The sequence below is a fragment of the Miniopterus schreibersii genome (assembly GCF_964146895.1).
Source record: "Miniopterus schreibersii genome assembly, chromosome: 4".
Lineage (NCBI taxonomy): Eukaryota > Metazoa > Chordata > Mammalia > Chiroptera > Miniopteridae > Miniopterus > Miniopterus schreibersii.
The window spans coordinates 2,090,384-2,113,028 of NC_138105.1; positions in this window are offsets into that span (position 1 = coordinate 2,090,384).

The window sequence follows — 22,645 nt, forward strand, 5'->3', positions numbered from 1 at the left end:
TCCTAACCCTAACCGTCTCTCTAACCCTAGCCCTCAACATAACTCTAACCCTAGTTCCAATCCTAACCCTAACAGTTTCTCTAACCCTAGCCCTCAACATAACCCTAACACTAGGTCCAATCCTAACCCTAACCGTCTCTAACCCTAGCCCTCAACATAACCCTAACCATAGGTCCAATCCTAACCCTAACCGTCTCTCTAACCCTAACCGTCAGCATCACCCTTACCCTAGGTCCAGTCCTAACCCTAACCGTCTCTCTAAACTAGCCCTCAACCTAACCCTAACCCTACGTCCAATTCTAACCCTAACCGTCTCTCTAACCCTAGCCCTCAACATAACCCGAACCCTAGGTCCAATCCTAACCCTAACCGCTGCTCTAACCCTAGCCCTCAACATAACCATAACCCTAGGTCCAATCCTAACCCTAACCATCTCTCTAACCCTTGCCCTCAACATAACCCTAACCCTAGGTCCAATCCTAACGCTAAACGTCTCTCTCAACCTAGCCCTAAACATAACCCTAAGCCTAGGTCCAATCCTAACCCTAACCGTCTCTCTAACCCTAGCCCTCAACATAACCCTAACCCTAGGTCCAATCCTAACCCTAACCGTCCCTCTAACCCTAGCCCTCAACCTAACCCTAACCCTATGTCCAATCCTAACCCTAACCATCTCTCTAACCCTAGCCCTCAACCTAACCCTAACCCTAGGTCCAATTCTAACCCTAACCGTCTCTCTAACTCTAGCCCTCAACATAACCCCAACCCTAGGTCCAATCCTAACCCTAACCGTCCCTCTAACCCATGCCCTCAACATAACCCGAACCCTATGTCCAATCCTAACCCTAACCGTCTCTCTAATCCTAGCCCTCAACATAACCCTAACCCTAGGTCCAATCCTAACCCTAACCGTCTCTCTAACCATATCCCTCAACATAACCCTAACCCTAGGTCCAATCCTAACACTAACCGTCTCTCTAACCCTAGCCCTCAACATAACCCTAACCCTAGGTCCAATCCTAGCCCTAACCGTCTGTCTAACCCTAGCCCTCAACATAACCCTAACCCTAGGTCCAATCCTCACCCTAACCGTCTCCCTAACCCTAGCCCTCAACATAACCCTAACCCTAGGTCTAATCCTCACCCTAACCGTCTCTCTAACCCTAGCCCTCAACATAGCCCTAACCTAAGTCCAATCCTAACCCTAACCGTCTCTCTAAACCTAGCCTTCAACGTAGCCCTAACCCTAGGTCCAATCCTAACCCTAACCGTCTCTCTAACGCTAGCCCTAAACCTAAACCTAACCCTAGGTCCAATCCTAACCCTAACCGTCTGTCTGACCCTAGCCCTCAGCATAACCCTAACCCTAGGTCCAATCCTAACCCTAACTGTCTGTCTAACCCTAGCCCTCAACATAACCCTAACCCTAGGTCCAATCCTAACCCTAACCGTCTCTCTAACCCTAGCCCTCAACATAACCCTAACCCTAGGTCCAATCCTCACCCTAACCATCTCTCCAACCCTAGCCTTCAACATAACCCTAACTCTAGGTCCAATCCTAACCCTAACTGTCTCTCTAACCCTAGCCCTCAACATATCTCTAACCCTGGGTCCAATCCTAACCCTAACCGTCTCTCTAACCCTAGCCCTCAACATAACCCTAACCCTAGGTCCAATCCTAACCCTAACTGTCTCTCTAACCCTAGCAATCAACATAACCCTAACCCTAGGTCCAATCCTAACCCTATCCCTCTCTCTAACTCTAGCCCTCAACATAACCATAACCCTAGGACAAATCCTAACCCTAACCGTCTCTCTAACCCTAGCCCACAACCTAACCCTAACCCTAGGTCCAATCCCAACCCTAACCGTCTCTCTGACCCTAGCCCTCAGCATAACCCTAACCCTAGGTCCAATCCTAACCCTAACTGTCAGTCTAACCCTAGCCCTCAACATAACCCTAACCCTAGGTCGAATCCTAACCCTAACCATCTCTCTAACCCTAGCCCTCAACATAACCCTAACCCTAGGTCCAATTCTCACCCTAACCGTCTCTCCAACCCTAGCCCTAAACATAACCCTAACCCCAGGTCCAGTCGTAACACTAACCGTCTCTCTAACCCTAGCCCTCAACATATCCCTAACCCTAGGTCCAATCTTAACCCTAACCGTCTCTCTAACCTTAGACCTCAACATAAACCTAACCCTAGGTCCAATAATCACCCTAACCGTCTCTCTAACCCTAGCCCTCAACATAAGCCTAACCCTAGGTCCAATCCTAACAGTAACCGTCTCTCTAACCCTAGCCCTCAACATAAGCCTAACCCTAGGTCCAATCCTAACCCTATCCGTCTCTCTAACTCTAGCCCTCAACATAAGCCTAACCCTAGGACCAATCCTAACCCTAACCGTCGCTCTAACCCTAGCCCTCAACATAACCCTAACCCTAGGTCCAATCCTAACCCTAACCGTCTCTCTGACCCTAGCCCTCAACATAACCCTAACACTAGGTCCAATCCTAACCCTAACCGTCTCTCTAACCCTAGCCTTCAACATAACCCTAACCCTAGGTCCAATCCTAACACTAACCGTCTCTCTAACCCTAGCCCTCAATATAGCCCTAAACCCTAGGTCCAATCCTAACCCTAACCGTCTCTCTGACCCTAGCCCTCAGCATAACCCTAACCCTAGGTCCAATCCTAACCCTAACTGTCAGTCTAACCCTAGCCCTCAACATAACTCTAACCCTAGGTCCAATCCTAACCCTAACCGTCTCTCTAACCCTAACCCTCAACAAAATCTAACCCTAGGTCCAATCCTCACCCTAACCGTCTCTCTAACCCTAGCCCTCAACATAAACCTTACCTTAGGTCCAATCCTAACACTAACCGTCTCTCTAACCCTAGCCCTAAACATAACCCTAACCCTAGGTCCAATCCAAACCCGAAACGTCTTTGTAACCCTAGCCCTCAACATAACCCTAACCCTAGCTCCAATCCTAACCTGAACCGTCTCGCTAACCCAAGCCCTCAACATAAACTTAACCCTACATGCAATCCTAACCCTAATCGTCTACCTAACCCTACCCCTCAACATAACACTAACCCTAGCTCCAATCCTAACCCTAATCGTCTACCTACACCTAGCCCTCAACATAACCCTAAACCTACCTCCAATCCTAACCCTAATCGTCTCTGTAACCCTAGCCCTCAACATAAACTTAACCCTACATCCAATCCTAACCCTAATCGTCTACCTAACCCTAGCCCTCTACATAACCCTAACCCTAGGTCCAATATTAACCCTAATCGTCTACCTAACCCTAGACCTCAACATAACCCTAACCCTAGGTCCAGTCCTAACCCTAATCGTGTATCTAACCCTAGCCCTAAACATAACCCTAACCTTAGGTCCAATAATAACCCGTATCGTCTCTCTAACCCTAGCCCTCAACATAACCCTAACCCTAGGTCCAAACTTATCCCAAATAGTCTACCTAACCCTACCCCTCAAAATAACCCTAACCCTACGTCCAATCCTAACCCTAATCAACTCTCTAACCGGAGCCCATAACATAACCGTAACCCTAGCTCCAATCCAAACCCTAATAGTCTCTCTGACACTAGCCCTCAACACAACCCTTACCCTAGGTCCAATCCTAACCTTAACCGTCTCTCTAAACCTAGCCCTCAACATAAACTTAACCCTAGGTCCAATCCTACCCCGAACCGTCTCTCTAACCCTAGCCCTCTACATAAACGTAACCCTAGGTCCAATCCAAACCCGAACCGTCTCTCTAACCCTAGCCATCAACATAACCCTAACCCTAGGTCCAATCCTAACGTATTTGTCCCTCTAACCCTAGCCCTCAACGTACCCTAACGCTAGGTCCAATTATAACCCTAATCGAATCTCTAACCGTAGTCCTCAACATAACCCTAACCCTAGGTCCAATCCTAACCCGAACCGTCTCTCTAACCCTAGCTCTCAACATAACCCTAACCCTAACTAAAATCCGAACCCTAATCGTCTGTCTAACCCTAGCCCTCAACCAAACCCTAACCCTAGGTCCAATTCTAACCCTAACCGTCTCTCTAACACTAGCCCTCTACATAACCCTAACCCTAGGTCCAATCCTAACCCTAATCTTCTACCTAACCCTAGCCCTCAACATAACGCTAACCCTAGCTCCAATCCTAACCCTAATATTCTCTCTAACCCTAGCCCTCAACACAACCCAAACCTAGGTCCAATCCGAATCCTAATCGTCTACCTAACCCTAGCCCTAAACATAACCCTAACTTAGGTCCAATCCTAAACCTAAACGTCTATCTAACCCTAGCCCTCAACATAACCCTAACCCTAGCTCCAATCCTAACCCTAATCGTCTACCTAATCTTAGCTGTCAACATAACCCTAACCCAGGGTCCAATCCTAACCCTATATATCTACCTACCCTAGCCCTAAACATAACCGTAACCCTAGGTCCAATTCTAACCCTAAACGTCTACCTAACCCTAGCCCCCAAATTAACCCTAACCCTAGCTCCAATCCTAACCCTAATCGTCTCTCTAATCCTAGCCCTCAACAAAACCCTATCCCTAGGTACAATCCTAACACTAATCGTCTATCTAACCCTAGCCCTCAACATAACCCTAACCCTAGGTCCAATCCTAACCCTAACCTTCTCTCTAACCCTAGCCCTCAACATAACCCTAATCCTAGGTCCAATCCTCACCCTAACCGTCTCTCTATCCCTAGCCCTCAACATAACCCTAACCCTAGGTCCAATCCTAACCCTATCCGTCTCTCTAACTCTAGCCCTCAACATAACCCTAACCCTAGGACCAATCCTAACCCTAACCGTCGCTCTAACCCTAGCCCTCAACATAACCCTAACCCTAGGTCCAATCCTAATCCTATCCGTCTCTCTAACTCTAGCCATCAACATAACCCTAACCCTAGGACCAATCCTAACCCTAACCGTCTCTCTAACCCTAGCCCTCAACTTAACCCTAACCTTAGGTCCAATCCTAACCCTAACCGTGTCTCTAACCCTAGCCCTCAACATAACCCTAACCCTAGGTCCAATCCTAACCCTAACCGTCTCCCTAACCCTAGCCCTCAACATAAGCGTAACCCTAGGTCCAATCCTAACCCTAACCGTCTCTCTAACCCTAGCCCTAAACATAACCCTAACCCTAGGTCCAATCCTAACCCTAACCGTCTCTCTAACCCTAGCCCTCAACATAACCCTAACCCTAGGTCCAATCCTCACCCTAACCGTCTCTCTAACCCTAGCCCTCAACGTAGCCCTAACCCTAGGTCCAATCCTAACCCTAACCGTCTCTCTAACGCTAGCCCTCAACCTAAGCCTAACCCTAGGTCCAATCCTAACCCTAACCGTCTCTCTGACCCTAGCCCTCAGCATAAGCCTAACCCTAGGTCCAATCCTAACCCTAACTGTCTGTCTAACCCTAGCCCTCAACATAACCCTAACCCTAGGTCCAATCCTAACCCTGACCGTCTCTCTAACCCTAGCCCTCAACATAACCCTAACCCTAGGTCCAATCCTAACCCTAAATATCTCTCTAACCCTAGCCCTCAACATAAGCGTAACCCTAGGTCCAATCCTAACCCTAACCGTCTCTCTAACCCTAGCCCTAAACATTACCCTAACCCTAGGTCCAATCCTAACCCTAACCGTCTCTCTAACGCTAGCCCTCAACCTAACCCTAACCCTAGGTCCAATCCTAAACCTAACCGTCTCTCTGAACCTAACCCTCAGCATAACCCTCACCCTAGGTCCAAACCTAACCCTAACTGTCTGTCTAACCCTAGCCCTCAACATAACCCTAACCCTAGGTCCAATCCTAACCCTAACCGTCTCTCTAGCCTAGCCCTCAACATAACCCTAACGCTAGGTCCAATCCTCACCCTAACCGCCTCTCCAACCCTAGCCTTCAACATAACCCTAACTCTAGGTCCAATCCTAACACTAACCGTCTCTCTAACCCTAGCCCTCAACATATCCCTAACCCTAGGTCCAATCCTAACCCTAACCGTCTCTCTAAACTTAGCCCTCAACATAACCCTAACCCTAGGTCCAATCCTAACCCTAACTGTCTCTCTAACCCTAGCCCTCAACATAAGCCTAACCCTAGGTCCAATCCTAACCCTAACCGTCTCTCTAACCCTAGCCCTCAACCTAACCCTAACCCTAGGTCCAATCCTCACCCTAACCGTCTCTCTAACCCTAGCCCTCAACATAACCCTAACCCTAGGTCCAATCCTCACCCTAACCGTCTCTCTAACCCTAGCCCTCAACATAGCCCTAACCCTAGGTCCAATCCTAACCCTAACCGTCTCTCTAACCCTAGCCCTCAACCTAACCCTAACCCTAGGTCCAATCCTAACCCTAACCGTCTCTCTAACCCTAGCCCTGAACCTAACCCTAACCCTAGGTCCAATCCTAACCCCAACCGTCTCTCTGACCCTAGCCCTCAGCATAACCCTAACCCTAGGTGCAATCCTAACCCTAACTGTCTGTCTAACCCTAGCCCTCAACATAACCCTAACCCTAGGTCCAATCCTAACTCTAACCCTCTCTCTGACCCTAGCACTCAGCATAACCCTAACCCTAGTTCCAGTCCTAACCCTAACCGTCTCTCTAACCCTAGCCCTCAACATAACTCTAACCCTAGTTCCAATCCTAACCCTAACAGTTTCTCTAACCCTAGCCCTCAACATAACCCTAACACTAGGTCCAATCCTAACCCTAACCGTCTCTAACCCTAGCCCTCAACATAACCCTAACCATAGGTCCAATCCTAACCCTAACCGTCTCTCTAACCCTAACCGTCAGCATCACCCTTACCCTAGGTCCAGTCCTAACCCTAACCGTCTCTCTAAACTAGCCCTCAACCTAACCCTAACCCTACGTCCAATCCTAACCCTAACCGTCTCTCTAACCCTAGCCCTCAACATAACCCGAACCCTAGGTCCAATCCTAACCCTAACCGCTGCTCTAACCCTAGCCCTCAACATAACCATAACCCTAGGTCCAATCCTAACCCTAACCATCTCTCTAACCCTTGCCCTCAACATAACCCTAACCCTAGGTCCAATCCTAACGCTAAACGTCTCTCTCAACCTAGCCCTAAACATAACCCTAAGCCTAGGTCCAATCCTAACCCTAACCGTCTCTCTAACCCTAGCCCTCAACATAACCCTAACCCTAGGTCCAATCCTAACCCTAACCGTCCCTCTAACCCTAGCCCTCAACCTAACCCTAACCCTATGTCCAATCCTAAACCTAACCATCTCTCTAACCCTAGCCCTCAACCTAACCCTAACCCTAGGTCCAATTCTAACCCTAACCGTCTCTCTAACTCTAGCCCTCAACATAACCCCAACCCTAGGTCCAATCCTAACCCTAACCGTCCCTCTAACCCATGCCCTCAACATAACCCGAACCCTATGTCCAATCCTAACCCTAACCGTCTCTCTAATCCTAGCCCTCAACATAACCCTAACCCTAGGTCCAATCCTAACCCTAACCGTCTCTCTAACCATATCCCTCAACATAACCCTAACCCTAGGTCCAATCCTAACACTAACCGTCTCTCTAACCCTAGCCCTCAACATAACCCTAACCCTAGGTCCAATCCTAGCCCTAACCGTCTGTCTAACCCTAGCCCTCAACATAACCCTAACCCTAGGTCCAATCCTCACCCTAACCGTCTCCCTAACCCTAGCCCTCAACATAACCCTAACCCTAGGTCTAATCCTCACCCTAACCGTCTCTCTAACCCTAGCCCTCAACATAGCCCTAACCTAAGTCCAATCCTAACCCTAACCGTCTCTCTAAACCTAGCCTTCAACGTAGCCCTAACCCTAGGTCCAATCCTAACCCTAACCGTCTCTCTAACGCTAGCCCTAAACCTAAACCTAACCCTAGGTCCAATCCTAACCCTAACCGTCTGTCTGACCCTAGCCCTCAGCATAACCCTAACCCTAGGTCCAATCCTAACCCTAACTGTCTGTCTAACCCTAGCCCTCAACATAACCCTAACCCTAGGTCCAATCCTAACCCTAACCGTCTCTCTAACCCTAGCCCTCAACATAACCCTAACCCTAGGTCCAATCCTCACCCTAACCATCTCTCCAACCCTAGCCTTCAACATAACCCTAACTCTAGGTCCAATCCTAACCCTAACTGTCTCTCTAACCCTAGCCCTCAACATATCTCTAACCCTGGGTCCAATCCTAACCCTAACCGTCTCTCTAACCCTAGCCCTCAACATAACCCTAACCCTAGGTCCAATCCTAACCCTAACTGTCTCTCTAACCCTAGCAATCAACATAACCCTAACCCTAGGTCCAATCCTAACCCTATCCCTCTCTCTAACTCTAGCCCTCAACATAACCATAACCCTAGGACAAATCCTAACCCTAACCGTCTCTCTAACCCTAGCCCACAACCTAACCCTAACCCTAGGTCCAATCCCAACCCTAACCGTCTCTCTGACCCTAGCCCTCAGCATAACCCTAACCCTAGGTCCAATCCTAACCCTAACTGTCAGTCTAACCCTAGCCCTCAACATAACCCTAACCCTAGGTCGAATCCTAACCCTAACCATCTCTCTAACCCTAGCCCTCAACATAACCCTAACCCTAGGTCCAATTCTCACCCTAACCGTCTCTCCAACCCTAGCCCTAAACATAACCCTAACCCCAGGTCCAGTCGTAACACTAACCGTCTCTCTAACCCTAGCCCTCAACATATCCCTAACCCTAGGTCCAATCTTAACCCTAACCGTCTCTCTAACCTTAGACCTCAACATAAACCTAACCCTAGGTCCAATAATCACCCTAACCGTCTCTCTAACCCTAGCCCTCAACATAAGCCTAACCCTAGGTCCAATCCTAACAGTAACCGTCTCTCTAACCCTAGCCCTCAACATAAGCCTAACCCTAGGTCCAATCCTAACCCTATCCGTCTCTCTAACTCTAGCCCTCAACATAAGCCTAACCCTAGGACCAATCCTAACCCTAACCGTCGCTCTAACCCTAGCCCTCAACATAACCCTAACCCTAGGTCCAATCCTAACCCTAACCGTCTCTCTGACCCTAGCCCTCAACATAACCCTAACACTAGGTCCAATCCTAACCCTAACCGTCTCTCTAACCCTAGCCCTCAATATAGCCCTAAACCCTAGGTCCAATCCTAACCCTATTCTCTCTCTAAACCTAGCCCTCAACCTAACCCTAACCCTAGGTCCAATCCTAACCCTAACCGTCTCTCTGACCCTAGCCCTCAGCATAACCCTAACCCTAGGTCCAATCCTAACCCTAACTGTCAGTCTAACCCTAGCCCTCAACATAACTCTAACCCTAGGTCCAATCCTAACCCTAACCGTCTCTCTAACCCTAACCCTCAACAAAATCTAACCCTAGGTCCAATCCTCACCCTAACCGTCTCTCTAACCCTAGCCCTCAACATAAACCTTATCTTAGGTCCAATCCTAACACTAACCGTCTCTCTAACCCTAGCCCTAAACATAACCCTAACCCTAGGTCCAATCCAAACCCGAAACGTCTTTGTAACCCTAGCCCTCAACATAACCCTAACCCTAGCTCCAATCCTAACCTGAACCGTCTCGCTAACCCAAGCCCTCAACATAAACTTAACCCTACATGCAATCCTAACCCTAATCGTCTACCTAACACTACCCCTCAACATAACACTAACCCTAGCTCCAATCCTAACCCTAATCGTCTACCTACACCTAGCCCTCAACATAACCCTAAACCTACCTCCAATCCTAACCCTAATCGTCTCTGTAACCCTAGCCCTCAACATAAACTTAACCCTACATCCAATCCTAACCCTAATCGTCTACCTAACCCTAGCCCTCTACATAACCCTAACCCTAGGTCCAATATTAACCCTAATCGTCTACCTAACCCTAGACCTCAACATAACCCTAACCCTAGGTCCAGTCCTAACCCTAATCGTGTATCTAACCCTAGCCCTAAACATAACCCTAACCTTAGGTCCAATAATAACCCGTATCGTCTCTCTAACCCTAGCCCTCAACATAACCCTAACCCTAGGTCCAAACTTATCCCAAATAGTCTACCTAACCCTACCCCTCAAAATAACCCTAACCCTACGTCCAATCCTAACCCTAATCAACTCTCTAACCGGAGCCCATAACATAACCGTAACCCTAGCTCCAATCCAAACCCTAATAGTCTCTCTGACACTAGCCCTCAACACAACCCTTACCCTAGGTCCAATCCTAACCTTAACCGTCTCTCTAAACCTAGCCCTCAACATAAACTTAACCCTAGGTCCAATCCTACCCCGAACCGTCTCTCTAACCCTAGCCCTCTACATAAACGTAACCCTAGGTCCAATCCAAACCCGAACCGTCTCTCTAACCCTAGCCATCAACATAACCCTAACCCTAGGTCCAATCCTAACGTATTTGTCCCTCTAACCCTAGCCCTCAACGTACCCTAACGCTAGGTCCAATTATAACCCTAATCGAATCTCTAACCGTAGTCCTCAACATAACCCTAACCCTAGGTCCAATCCTAACCCGAACCGTCTCTCTAACCCTAGCTCTCAACATAACCCTAACCCTAACTAAAATCCGAACCCTAATCGTCTGTCTAACCCTAGCCCTCAACCAAACCCTAACCCTAGGTCCAATTCTAACCCTAACCGTCTCTCTAACACTAGCCCTCTACATAACCCTAACCCTAGGTCCAATCCTAACCCTAATCTTCTACCTAACCCTAGCCCTCAACATAACGCTAACCCTAGCTCCAATCCTAACCCTAATATTCTCTCTAACCCTAGCCCTCAACACAACCCAAACCTAGGTCCAATCCGAATCCTAATCGTCTACCTAACCCTAGCCCTAAACATAACCCTAACTTAGGTCCAATCCTAAACCTAAACGTCTATCTAACCCTAGCCCTCAACATAACCCTAACCCTAGCTCCAATCCTAACCCTAATCGTCTACCTAATCTTAGCTGTCAACATAACCCTAACCCAGGGTCCAATCCTAACCCTATATGTCTACCTACCCTAGCCCTAAACATAACCGTAACCCTAGGTCCAATCCTAACCCTAAACGTCTACCTAACCCTAGCCCACAAATTAACCCTAACCCTAGCTCCAATCCTAACCCTAATCGTCTCTCTAATCCTAGCCCTCAACAAAACCCTATCCCTAGGTACAATCCTAACACTAATCGTCTATCTAACCCTAGCCCTCAACATAACCCTAACCCTAGGTCCAATACTAAACCTAAACGTCTCTCTAACCCTAGCACTCAAGATAACCCTAACCCTAGATCCAATCCTAACCTTAATCATCTATCTAACCCTAGCCCACAACACAACCCTAACCCGAGGTCCAATCCTAACCTTAATCATCTATCTAACCCTAGCCCACAACACAACCCTAAACCTAGGTCCTATCCTAACCTTCTCATCTACCTAACCCTAGCCCTCAACCTAACCCTAACACTAGCTCCAATCCTAACCCTAATCATCTCTCTAACCCTAACCCTCAATATAACCCTAACCCTAGGTCTGATCCTAACCCTAATCGTCTATCTAACCCTATCCCTCACCATACCCTAACCCTAGCTCCAATCATAACCCTAATAGTCTCTCTAACCCTAGCCCTCAACACAACACTAACCCTAGTTCCAATATTAACCCTAATCGTCTACCTAACCAGAGCCCTAAACGTAACCCTAACCTTAGGTCCAATCCTCACCCTAAGCGTCTATCTAACCCTAGCCCTCAACATAACCCTAACCCTAGCTCCAATCCTAACACTAATCGTCTACCTAATCCTAGCTCTCAACGTAACCCTAACCCTAGGTCCAATCCTAACCCTATTTGTCTACCTACCCTAGCCCTAAACATAACCCTAACCCTAGGTCCAATCCTAACCCTAAACGTCTACCTAACCTTAGCCCTCCACATAACACTAACACTAGCTCCAATCCTAACCTTAATCGTCTACCTAACCCAACCCCTCAAATTAACCCTAACCCTAGCTCCAATCCTAACCCTAATCGTCTCTCTAACCCTAGCCCTCAACCTAACCCTAACCCTAGGTCCAATCCTAACCCTAACCGTCTCTCTGACCCTAGCCCTCAGCATAACCCGAACCCTAGCTCCAATCCTAACCCTAATCGTCCACCTAACCCTAGCCCTCAACATAACCCTAACCCTAGCTCAAATCCTAACCCTAATCGTCTCTCTAATCCTAGCCCTCAACATAACCCTAACCCTAGGTCCAAAAAAACCGAACCGTCTCTCTAACCCTAGCCCTCATCCTAACCCTATCCCTAGGTCCAATCCTAACCCGAAACGTCTCTCTAGCAGTAGCCCTCAACATTACCCTAACCCTAGGTCCAATCCTAACCCGAACAGTCTCTCTAACCCTAGCCCTCAAGATAACCCTAACCCTAGGTCCCATCCTAACCCGAACCATCACTCTAAGCCTAACCCTCAATGTAACCCTAACCCTAGGTACAATCCTAACACAAATCGTCTCTCTAATCCTAGCCCTCAACATAACCCTAACCCTAGGTCCAATCCAAACCCAAACCGTCTCTCTAACCCTAAGCCTCAATATAACACTAACCCTAGGTACAATCCTAACACTAATCGTCTATCTAACCCTAGCCCTAAACATAACCCTAACCCTAGCTCAAATCCTAACCCTAATAATCTCTCTAATCCTAGCCATCAACATAACCCTAACCCTAGGTCCAATCCAAACCCGAACCGTCTCTCTAACCCTAGCCCTCAACGTAACCCTATCCCTAGGTCCAATCCTAACGCGAAACGTCTCTCTAACCCTAGCCCTCACAATAACCCGAACCCTAGCTCCAATCCTAACCCTAATCGTCCACCTAACCCTAACCCTCCATATAACCCTAACCCTAGGTACAATCCTAACACTAATCGTCTCTCTAACCTTAACCCTCAATATAACCCTAACCCTAGGTCCAATCCAAACCCGAACCTTCTCTCTAACCCTAGCCCTCAACCTAACCCTATCCCTATGTCCAATCCTAACCAGAAACGTCTCTCTAACCCTAGCCCTCAACATAACCCGAACCCTGGCTCCAATCATAACCCTAATCGACAACCTAACCCTAAACCTTCATATAACCCTATCCCTAGGTCCAATCCTAACCCGAAACGTCTCTCTAACCCTAGCCCTCAACAGAACCCTAACCCTAGCTCAAATCCTAACCCTAATCGTCTCTCTAATACTAGCCCTCAACATAACCCTAACCCTAGGTCCAATCCAAAACCGAACCGTCTCTCTAACCCTAGCCCTAAACCTATCCCTATCCCTAGGTCCAATCCTAACCCGAAACGTCTCTCTAACCCTAGCCCTCAACTTAACCCTAACCCTAGCTCCAATCCTGACCTGGACCGTCTCTCTAACCCTAGGCCTCAACATTAACTTAACCCTACATCCAATCTTACCATAATCGTCTACCAAACCCTAACCCTCAACATAACCCTAACTCTAGCTCCAATCCTAACCCTAATCGTCTATGTAAGCCTTGCCCTCAACATTACCCTAACCCTAGGTCCAATCCTAACCCTAATCGTCTATTTAATCCTAGCCCTAAACATAACCCTAACCCTAGGTCAAATGCTAACCCGAACCGTCTCTCTAAACCTAGCCCTCAACATAACCCTAACCCTAACTCTAATCCTAACCCTAATCGTCCACCTAACCCTAGTCCTCAACATAACCCTACCCTAGCTCCAATCCTAACCCTAATAGTCTCTCTAACCCTGGCCCTCAACGCAACCCTAACCCTAGGTCCACTCCTAACCCGAACTGTCTCTCTAACCCTAGCCCTCAACATAAACCGAACGCTAGGTCCAATCCTAACCCGAACCCTCTCTCTAACCCTAGCACTCAACATAACCCTAACCCTAGGTCAAATACTAACCCAAATCGTCTCTCTAACCCTAACCCTCAACATAACCGTAACCCTAGGTACAATCCTAACATTAATCGTATATCTAACCCTAGCTCTAAACATAACCCTAACCCTAGGTCCAATCCAAACCCGAAACGTCTTTGGAACCCTAGCCCTCAACATAACCCTAACCCTAGCTCCAATCCTAACCTGAACCGTCTCTCTAACCCTAGCCCTCAACATAAACTTAACCCTACATGCAATCCTAACCCTAATCGTCTACCTAACCCTACCCCTCAACATAACACTAACCCTAGCTCCAATCCTAACCCTAATCGTCTACCTAAACCTAGCCCTCAACATAACCCTAAACCTACCTCCAATTCTAACCCTAATCGTCTCTGTAACCCTAGCCCTCAACATAAACTTAACCCTACATCCAATCCTAACCCTAATCGTCTACCTAACCCTAGCCCTCTACATAACCCTAACCCTAGGTCCAATATTAACCCTAATCGTCTACCTAACCCTAGACCTCAACATAACCCTAACCCTAGGTCCAGTCCTAACCCTAATCGTGTATCTAACCCTAGCCCTAAAGATAACCCTAACCTTAGGTCCAATATTAACCCGTATCATCTCTTTAACCCTAGCCCTCAACATAACCCTAACCCTAGGTCCAATCTTATCCCAAATAGTCTACCTAACCCTACCCCTCAAAATAACCCTAACCCTACGTCCAATCCTAACCCTAATCAACTCTCTAACCGTAGCCCATAACATAACCATAACCCTAGCTCCAATCCAAACCCTAATAGTCTCTCTGACACTAGGCCTCAACACAACCCTTACCCTAGGTCCAATCCTAACCTTAACCGTCTCTCTAAACCTAGCCCTCAACATAAACTTAACCCTAGGTCCAATCCTACCCCGAACCGTCTCTCTAACCCTAGCCCTCTACATAAACGTAACCCTAGGTCCAATCCAAACCCGAACCTTCTCTCTAACCCTAGCCATCAACATAACCCTAACACTAGGTCCAATCCTAACCTATTTGTCCCTCTAACCCTAGCCCTCAACGTACCCTAACGCTAGGTCCAATTATAACCCTAATCGAATCTCTAACCGTAGTCCTCAACATAACCCTAACCCTAGGTCCAATCCTAACCCGAACCGTCTCTCTAACCCTAGCTCTCAACATAACCCTAACCCTAACTAAAATCCGAACCCTAATCGTCTCTCTAACCCCAGCCCTCAACCAAACCCTAACCCTAGGTCCAATTCTAACCCGAACCGTCTCTCTAACACTAGCCCTCTACATAACCCTAACCCTAGGTCCAATCCTAACCCTAATCTTCTACCTAACCCTAGCCCTCAACATAACGCTAACCCTAGCTCCAATCCTAACCCTAATATTCTCTCTAACCCTAGCCCTCAACACAACCCAAACCTAGGTCCAATCCAAATCCTAATCGTCTACCTAACCCTAGCCCTAAACATAACCCTAACTTAGGTCCAATCCTAAACCTAAACGTCTATCTAACCCTAGCCCTCAACATAACACTAACCCTAGCTCCAATCCTAACCCTAATCGTCTACCTAATCTTAGCTGTCAACATAACCCTAACCCAGGGTCCAATCCTAACCCTATATGTCTACCTACCCTAGCCCTAAACATAACCGTAACCCTAGGTCCAATCCTAACCCTAAACGTCTACCTAACCCTAGCCCCCAAATTAACCCTAACCCTAGCTCCAATCCTAACCCTAATCGTCTCTCTAATCCTAGCCCTCAACATAACCCTATCCCTAGGTACAATCCTAACACTAATCGTCTATCTAACCCTAGCCCTCAACATAACCCTAACCCTAGGTCCAATACTAAACCTAAACGTCTCTCTAACCCTAGCCCTCAAGATAACCCTAACCCTAGATCCAATCCTAACCTTAATCATCTATCTAACCCTAGCCCACAACACAACCCTAACCCTAGGTCCTATCCTAACCTTCTCATCTACCTAACCCTAGCCTTCAACCTAACCCTAACACTACCTCCAATCCTAACCCTAATCATCTCTCTAACCCTAACCCTCAATATAACCCTAACCCTAGGTCTGATCCTAACCCTAATCGTCTATCTAACTCTATCCCTCACCATACCCTAACCCTAGCTCCAATCATAACCCTAATAGTCTCTCTAACCCTAGCCCTCAACACAACACTAACCCTAGTTCCAATATTAACCCTAATCGTCTACCTAACCAGAGCCCTAAACGTAACCCTAACCTTAGGTCCAATCCTAATCCTAAGCGTCTATCTAACCCTAGCCCTCAACATAACCCTAACCCTAGGTCCAATCCTAACCCAATCGTCTACCTAATCCTAGCTCTCAACGTAACCCTAACCCTAGGTCCAATCCTAACTCTATTTGTCTACCTACCCTAGCCCTAAACATAACCCTAACCCTAGGTCCAATCCTAACCCTAAACGTCTACCTAACCTTAGCCCTCAACATAACACTAACACTAGCTCCAATCCTAACCTTAATCGTCTACCTAACCCAACCCCTCAAATTAACCCTAACCCTAGCTCCAATCCTAACCCTAATCGTCTCTCTAATCCTAGCCCTCAACATAACCCTAACCCTAGGTCCAATCCTAACGTTAATCATCTATCTAACCCTAGCCCACAACACAACCCTAACCCTAAGTCCAATCCTAACCCGAACTGTCTCTCTAACCTTAGCCCTCAACATAACCCTAAACCTAGTTCCAATCCTAACCTTAATCATCTATCTAACCCTAGCCCACAGCACAACCCTAACCCTAGGTCCAATCCTAACCCGAACTGTCTCTCTAACCCTAGCCCTCAACCTAACCCTAACCCTAGCTCCAATCCAAACCCTAATCATCTCTCTAATCTTAACCCTCAATATAACACTAACCCTAGGTCTGATCCTAACCCTAATCGTCTATCTAACCCTATCCCTCACCATTACCCTACCCCTAGCTCCAATCCTAACCCTAATATTCTCTCTAACGCTAGCCCTCAATAAAACACTAACCCTAGTCCAATATTAACCCTAATTCTACCTAACCCTAACCCTAAACATAACCCTAACCTTAGGTACAATCCTAACCCTAATCGTCTACCTAACTCTAGCCCTCAACATAAGCCTAACCCTAGCTCCAATCCTAACCTAATAGTCTCTCTAACCCTAGCACTCAAAACAACCCTAACCCTAGGTCCAATCCTAACCCGAACAGTCTCTCTAACCCTAACCCTCAACATAACCCTGAACCTAGGTCCAATCCCAACCCTAAACATCTCTCTAACCCTAGTCCTCAATATAACCCTAACACTAGGTCTGATCATAACCCTAATCGTCAATCTAACCCTAGCACTCAACACAACACTAACCCTAAGTCCAATCCTAACCCTAATCGTCTACCTAACCCTAGGCCTAAACATAACCCTAACCTTAGGTCCAATCCTAACCCTAATCGTCTATCTAACCCTAGCCCTCAAAATAACACTAACCGTAGATCCAATCCTAAACCTAATCGTCTACCTAACCCTAGCCCTCAACATAACCCTAACCCTAGCTCCAATCCTAACCCTAATCATCATTCTAACCCTATCCCTCAATATAACCATAACCCTAGGTCTGATCATAACCCTAATCCTCTATCTAACCCTAGCCCTCACCATTACCCTAACACTAGGGCCAATCATAACCCTAATCGCTTATCTAACCCTAGCCCTCAACATAACTCTAAGCCTAGCACCAATCCTAACCCTAATCGTCCACCTAACTCTAACCCTCAACATTACGCTAACCCTAGCTCCAATGCTAACACTAATAGTCTCTCTAACCCTAGCCCTCAACACAACCCTAACCCTAGGTGCAATCCTAACCCGAACCGTCTCTCTAACCCTAGCCCTCAATATAACCCTAACCCTACGTTGAATCCTAACCCGAACTGTCTCTCTATCCCTAGCCATCAACATAACCCTAACCCTAGGTCCAATCCTAACCCTATTTGTCTACCTACTTTAGGCCTAAACATAACCCAAACCCTAGGTCCAATCCTAACCCTAATCGTCTACATAACCCTAGCCCTCAACATAAACCTAACACTAGCTCCATACTTAACCCTAATCATCTACCTAACCCTAGCCCTAAAATTAACCCTAACCCTAGCTCCAATCTTAACCCTAATCGTCTCTCTAACCCTAGCCCTAAACATAACCCTAACCCTAGGTCCACTCCTAACCTGAACCGTTTATCTAACCTTAGCCCTCAACATAACCCTAACCCTAGGTCCAATCCTAATCCTAATCGTCTACCTAACCCTAGCCCTCAAATTACCCCTAACCCTAGCTCCAATCCTGACCGTAATCGTCTCTCTAATCCTAGCCCTCAACATAACCCTAACCCTACGTACAATCCTAACACTAATCATCTATCTAACCCAAGCCCTCATCACAACACTAACCCTAGGTCCAATAATAACACTAATCGTCTCTCTAACCCTAGCCCTCAACAAAACCCTAACCCTAGGTCCAATCCTAAACCTAATCGTCTCTCTAACCCTAGCCCTTAAGGTAACCCTAACCCTAGGTCCAATCTTAAGCTTAATCATCTATCTAACCCTAGCCATCAACATAACCCTAACCCTAGGTCCAATCCTAACCCTAATCATCTATTTAACCCAGCCCTCAACATAACCCTAACCCTAGCTCCAATCCTAACCCTAATCATCTCTCTAACCCTAGCCCTCAATATAACCCTAACACTAGGTCTGATCCTAACCAGAATCGTCTATCTAACCCTATCCCTCACCATTACCCTAACCCTAGGACCAATCCTAACCGTAATTGTCTATCTAACCCTAGCCCTCAACATAACACTAACCCTAGCTCCAATCCTAACCCTAACGTCCACCTAAACCTAGCCCTCAACATAATGCTAACCCTAGCTCCAATCCTAACCCTAATAGTCTCTCTAACCCTAGCCCTCAACACAACACTAACCCTAGGTCCAATCCTAACCCTAATCGTCTACCTAACCCTAGCCCTAAACATAACCCTAACCTTAGGTCCAATCCTAACGCTAATCGTCTATCTAACCCTAGCCCTCAAAATAACCCTAATCCTAGCTCCAATCCTAACCCTAATCGTCTACCTAACCCTAGCCCTCAACATAACCCTTACCCTAGGTAAAATCCTAACCCTATTTGTCTATCTACCCTAGCCTTAAACATAACCCTAACCCTAGGTCCAATCCTAACCCTATTCGTCTACCTAACCCTAGCCCTCAACACAACCCTAACACTAGGTCCAATCCTAACCCTAATCGTCCACCTAACCCTAGCCCTTAAGGTAACCCTAACCCTAGGTCCAATCTTAAGCTTAATCATCTATCTAACCCTAGCCATCAACATAACCCTAACCCTAGGTCCAATCCTAACCCTAATCGTCTATTTAACCCAGCCCTCAACATAACCCTAACGCTAGCTCCAATCCTAACCCTAATCATCTCTCTAACCCTAGCCCTCAATATAACCCTAACACTAGGTCTGATCCTAACCAGAATCGTCTATCTAACCCTATCCCTCACCATTACCCTAACCCTAGGACCAATCCTAACCGTAATTGTCTATCTTACCCTAGCCCTCAACATAAAACTAACCCTAGCTCCAATCCTAACCCTAACGTCCACCTAAACCTAGCCCTCAACATAATGCTAACCCTAGCTCCAATCCTAACCCTAATAGTCTCTCTAACCCTAGCCCTCAACACAACACTAACCCTAGGTCCAATCCTAACCCTAATCGTCTATCTAACCCTAACCCTAAACATAACACTAACCTTAGGTCCAATCCTAACGCTAATCGTCTATCTAACCCTAGCCCTCAAAATAACCCTAATCCTAGCTCCAATACTAACCCTAATCGTCTACCTAACCCTAGCCCTCAAGATAACCCTTACCCTAGGTAAAATCCTAACCCTATTTGTCTATCTACCCTAGCCTTAAACATAACCCTAACCCTAGGTCCAATCCTAACCCTATTCGTCTACCTAACCCTAGCCCTCAAAACAACCCTAACACTAGGTCCAATCCTAACCCTAATCGCCTACCTAACCCTAGCCCTCAAATTAACCCTAACCCTAGCTCCAATACTAACCCTAATCGTGTCTCTAATCCTAGCCCACAACATAACCCTAACCCTATCTCCAATCTTAACCCTAATCGTCTCTCTAATCCTACCCCTCAACATAACCCTAACCCTAGGTACAATCCTAACACTAATCGTCTATCTAACCCTAGCCCTAAACATAACCGTAACCCTAGGTGCAATCCTAACCCGAACCGTCTCTCTAAACCTAGCCTTCAAGATAACCCTAACGCTAGGTCCAATCCTGACCCTAATTGTCTACCTAAGCTTAGCCCTCAAATTAACCTTAATCCTAGCTCCAATCCTAACCCTAAACGTCTCTCTAATTCTAGCCCTCAACATAACCCTAATCCTAGGTACAATGTTAACCCTAATCGTCTATCTAACCCTAGCCCTCAACATAACCCTAACCCTAGGTCCAATCCTAAACTTAATCATCTATCTAACCCTAGCCATCAACATAACCCTAACCCTAGGTCCAATCCTAACCCTAATCATCTTCCTAACCCTAGCCCTCAACATAACCCTAACCCTAGCTCCAATCCTAACCCTAATCGTCTACCTAACCCTAGCCCTCAACATAACCCTAACCCTAGATCCAATCCTAACCCTAATAGTCTCTCTAACCCTGGCCCTCAACGCAATCCTAACCCTAGGTTCACTCCTAACCCGAACTGTCTCTCTAACCCTAGCCCTCAACATAACCCTAACCCTAGCTCCAATCCTAACCCTAATCGTCTACCTAACCCTAGCCTTCAACCTAACCGTAACCCTAGCTCCAATCCTAACCCTAATCATCTCTCTAACCCTAGCCCTCAGTATAACCCTAACCCTAGGTCTGATCCTATCCCTAATCGTCTATCTAACCCTATCCCTCACCATTACCCTAACCCTAGGCCTGATCCTAACCCTAATCGTCTATCTAACCCTAGCCCTCAACATAACACTAACCCTACCTCCAATGCTAACCCTAATGTACACCTAACCCTTTCCCTCAACATAATGCTAACCCTAGCTCCAATCCTAACCCTAATAGTATCTCTAACCCTACCCTCAACACAACACTAACCCTAGGTCCAAACCTAACCCTAATCGTCTACTTAACCTTAGCCCTAAAAATAACCCTAAACTTAGGTCCCATCCTAACCCTAATAGTCTATCTAACCCTAGCCCTCAAAATAACCCTAGCCCTAGCTCCAATCCTAACCCTAATCGTCTACCTAACCCGAGCCCTCAACATAACCCTAACCCTAGGTAAAATCCTAACCTTATTTGTCTATCTACCCTAGCCGTAAACATAACCCTAACCCTAGCTCCAATCCTAACCCTAATCGTGTTTCTAATCCTAGCCCTCAACATAACCCTAACCCTAGCTCCAATCTTAAGCCTAATCGTCTCTCTAATCCTACCCCTCAACATAACCCTAACCCTAGGTACAATCCTAACATTAATAGTCTACCTAAGCTTAGCCTTCAAATTAACCCTAACCCTAGCTCCAATCCTAACCCTAATCGTCTCCCTAATCCTAGCCCTCAACATAACCCTAGCCCTAGGTACAATGTTAACACTAATCGTCTATCTAACCCTAACCCTAAACATAACCCTAACCCTAGGTCCAATCCTAAACCGATCTGTCTCTCTAAACATAGCCCTCAACATAACCCTAACCCTAGATCCAATCCTAACGCGAACAGTATCTCTAAACCTAGCCTTCAACATAACCCTAACCCTAGGTTGAATACTAACCCTAATTGTCGCTCTAAACCTAGCCCTTAACATAACCCTAACCCTAGGTCCAATCCTAACCCTAATCGACTCTCTAACGTAGCCCTCAACATAAGCCTAACCCTAGGTCGAATCCTAACCCGAATCGTCGCTCTAACCCTAGCCCTTAACATAACCCTACCCCTAGGTCCAATCCTAACCCTAATCCACTCTCTAACCGTAGCCCTCTACATAACTCTAACCCTAGGTCCAATCCTAACCCTAATCGACTATCTAACCATAGCCCTCAGCATAACCCTAACCCTAGATCCAATTCTAACCCAAACCGTCTCTCTAACCCTAGCCCTCCACATAACCCTAACCCTAGGTACAATCCAAACACTAATCGTTTATCTAACCCTAGCCCTAAACATAACTTTAACCCTAGGTCCAATAATCACCCTAATCGTCTCTCTGACCCTAGCCCTCAACATAACCCTAACCCTAGGTCCAATCCTAACTCTAATCGTCTATCTAACCCTAGCCCTCAGCATAACCCTAACCCTCGGTCCAATCCTAACCCGAACCTTCTCTCTAACCCTAGCCCTAAACATGACCATAACCCTAGGTCCATTCATAAACCCTAATTGTCTACCGAGCCCTAGCCCTCAACATAACGCTAGTTCCTATCCTAACCCTAGTTCCAATCCTAACCCTAACCGTCTCTCTAACCCTAGCCCTCAACATAACCCTAACCCCAGGTCCAATCC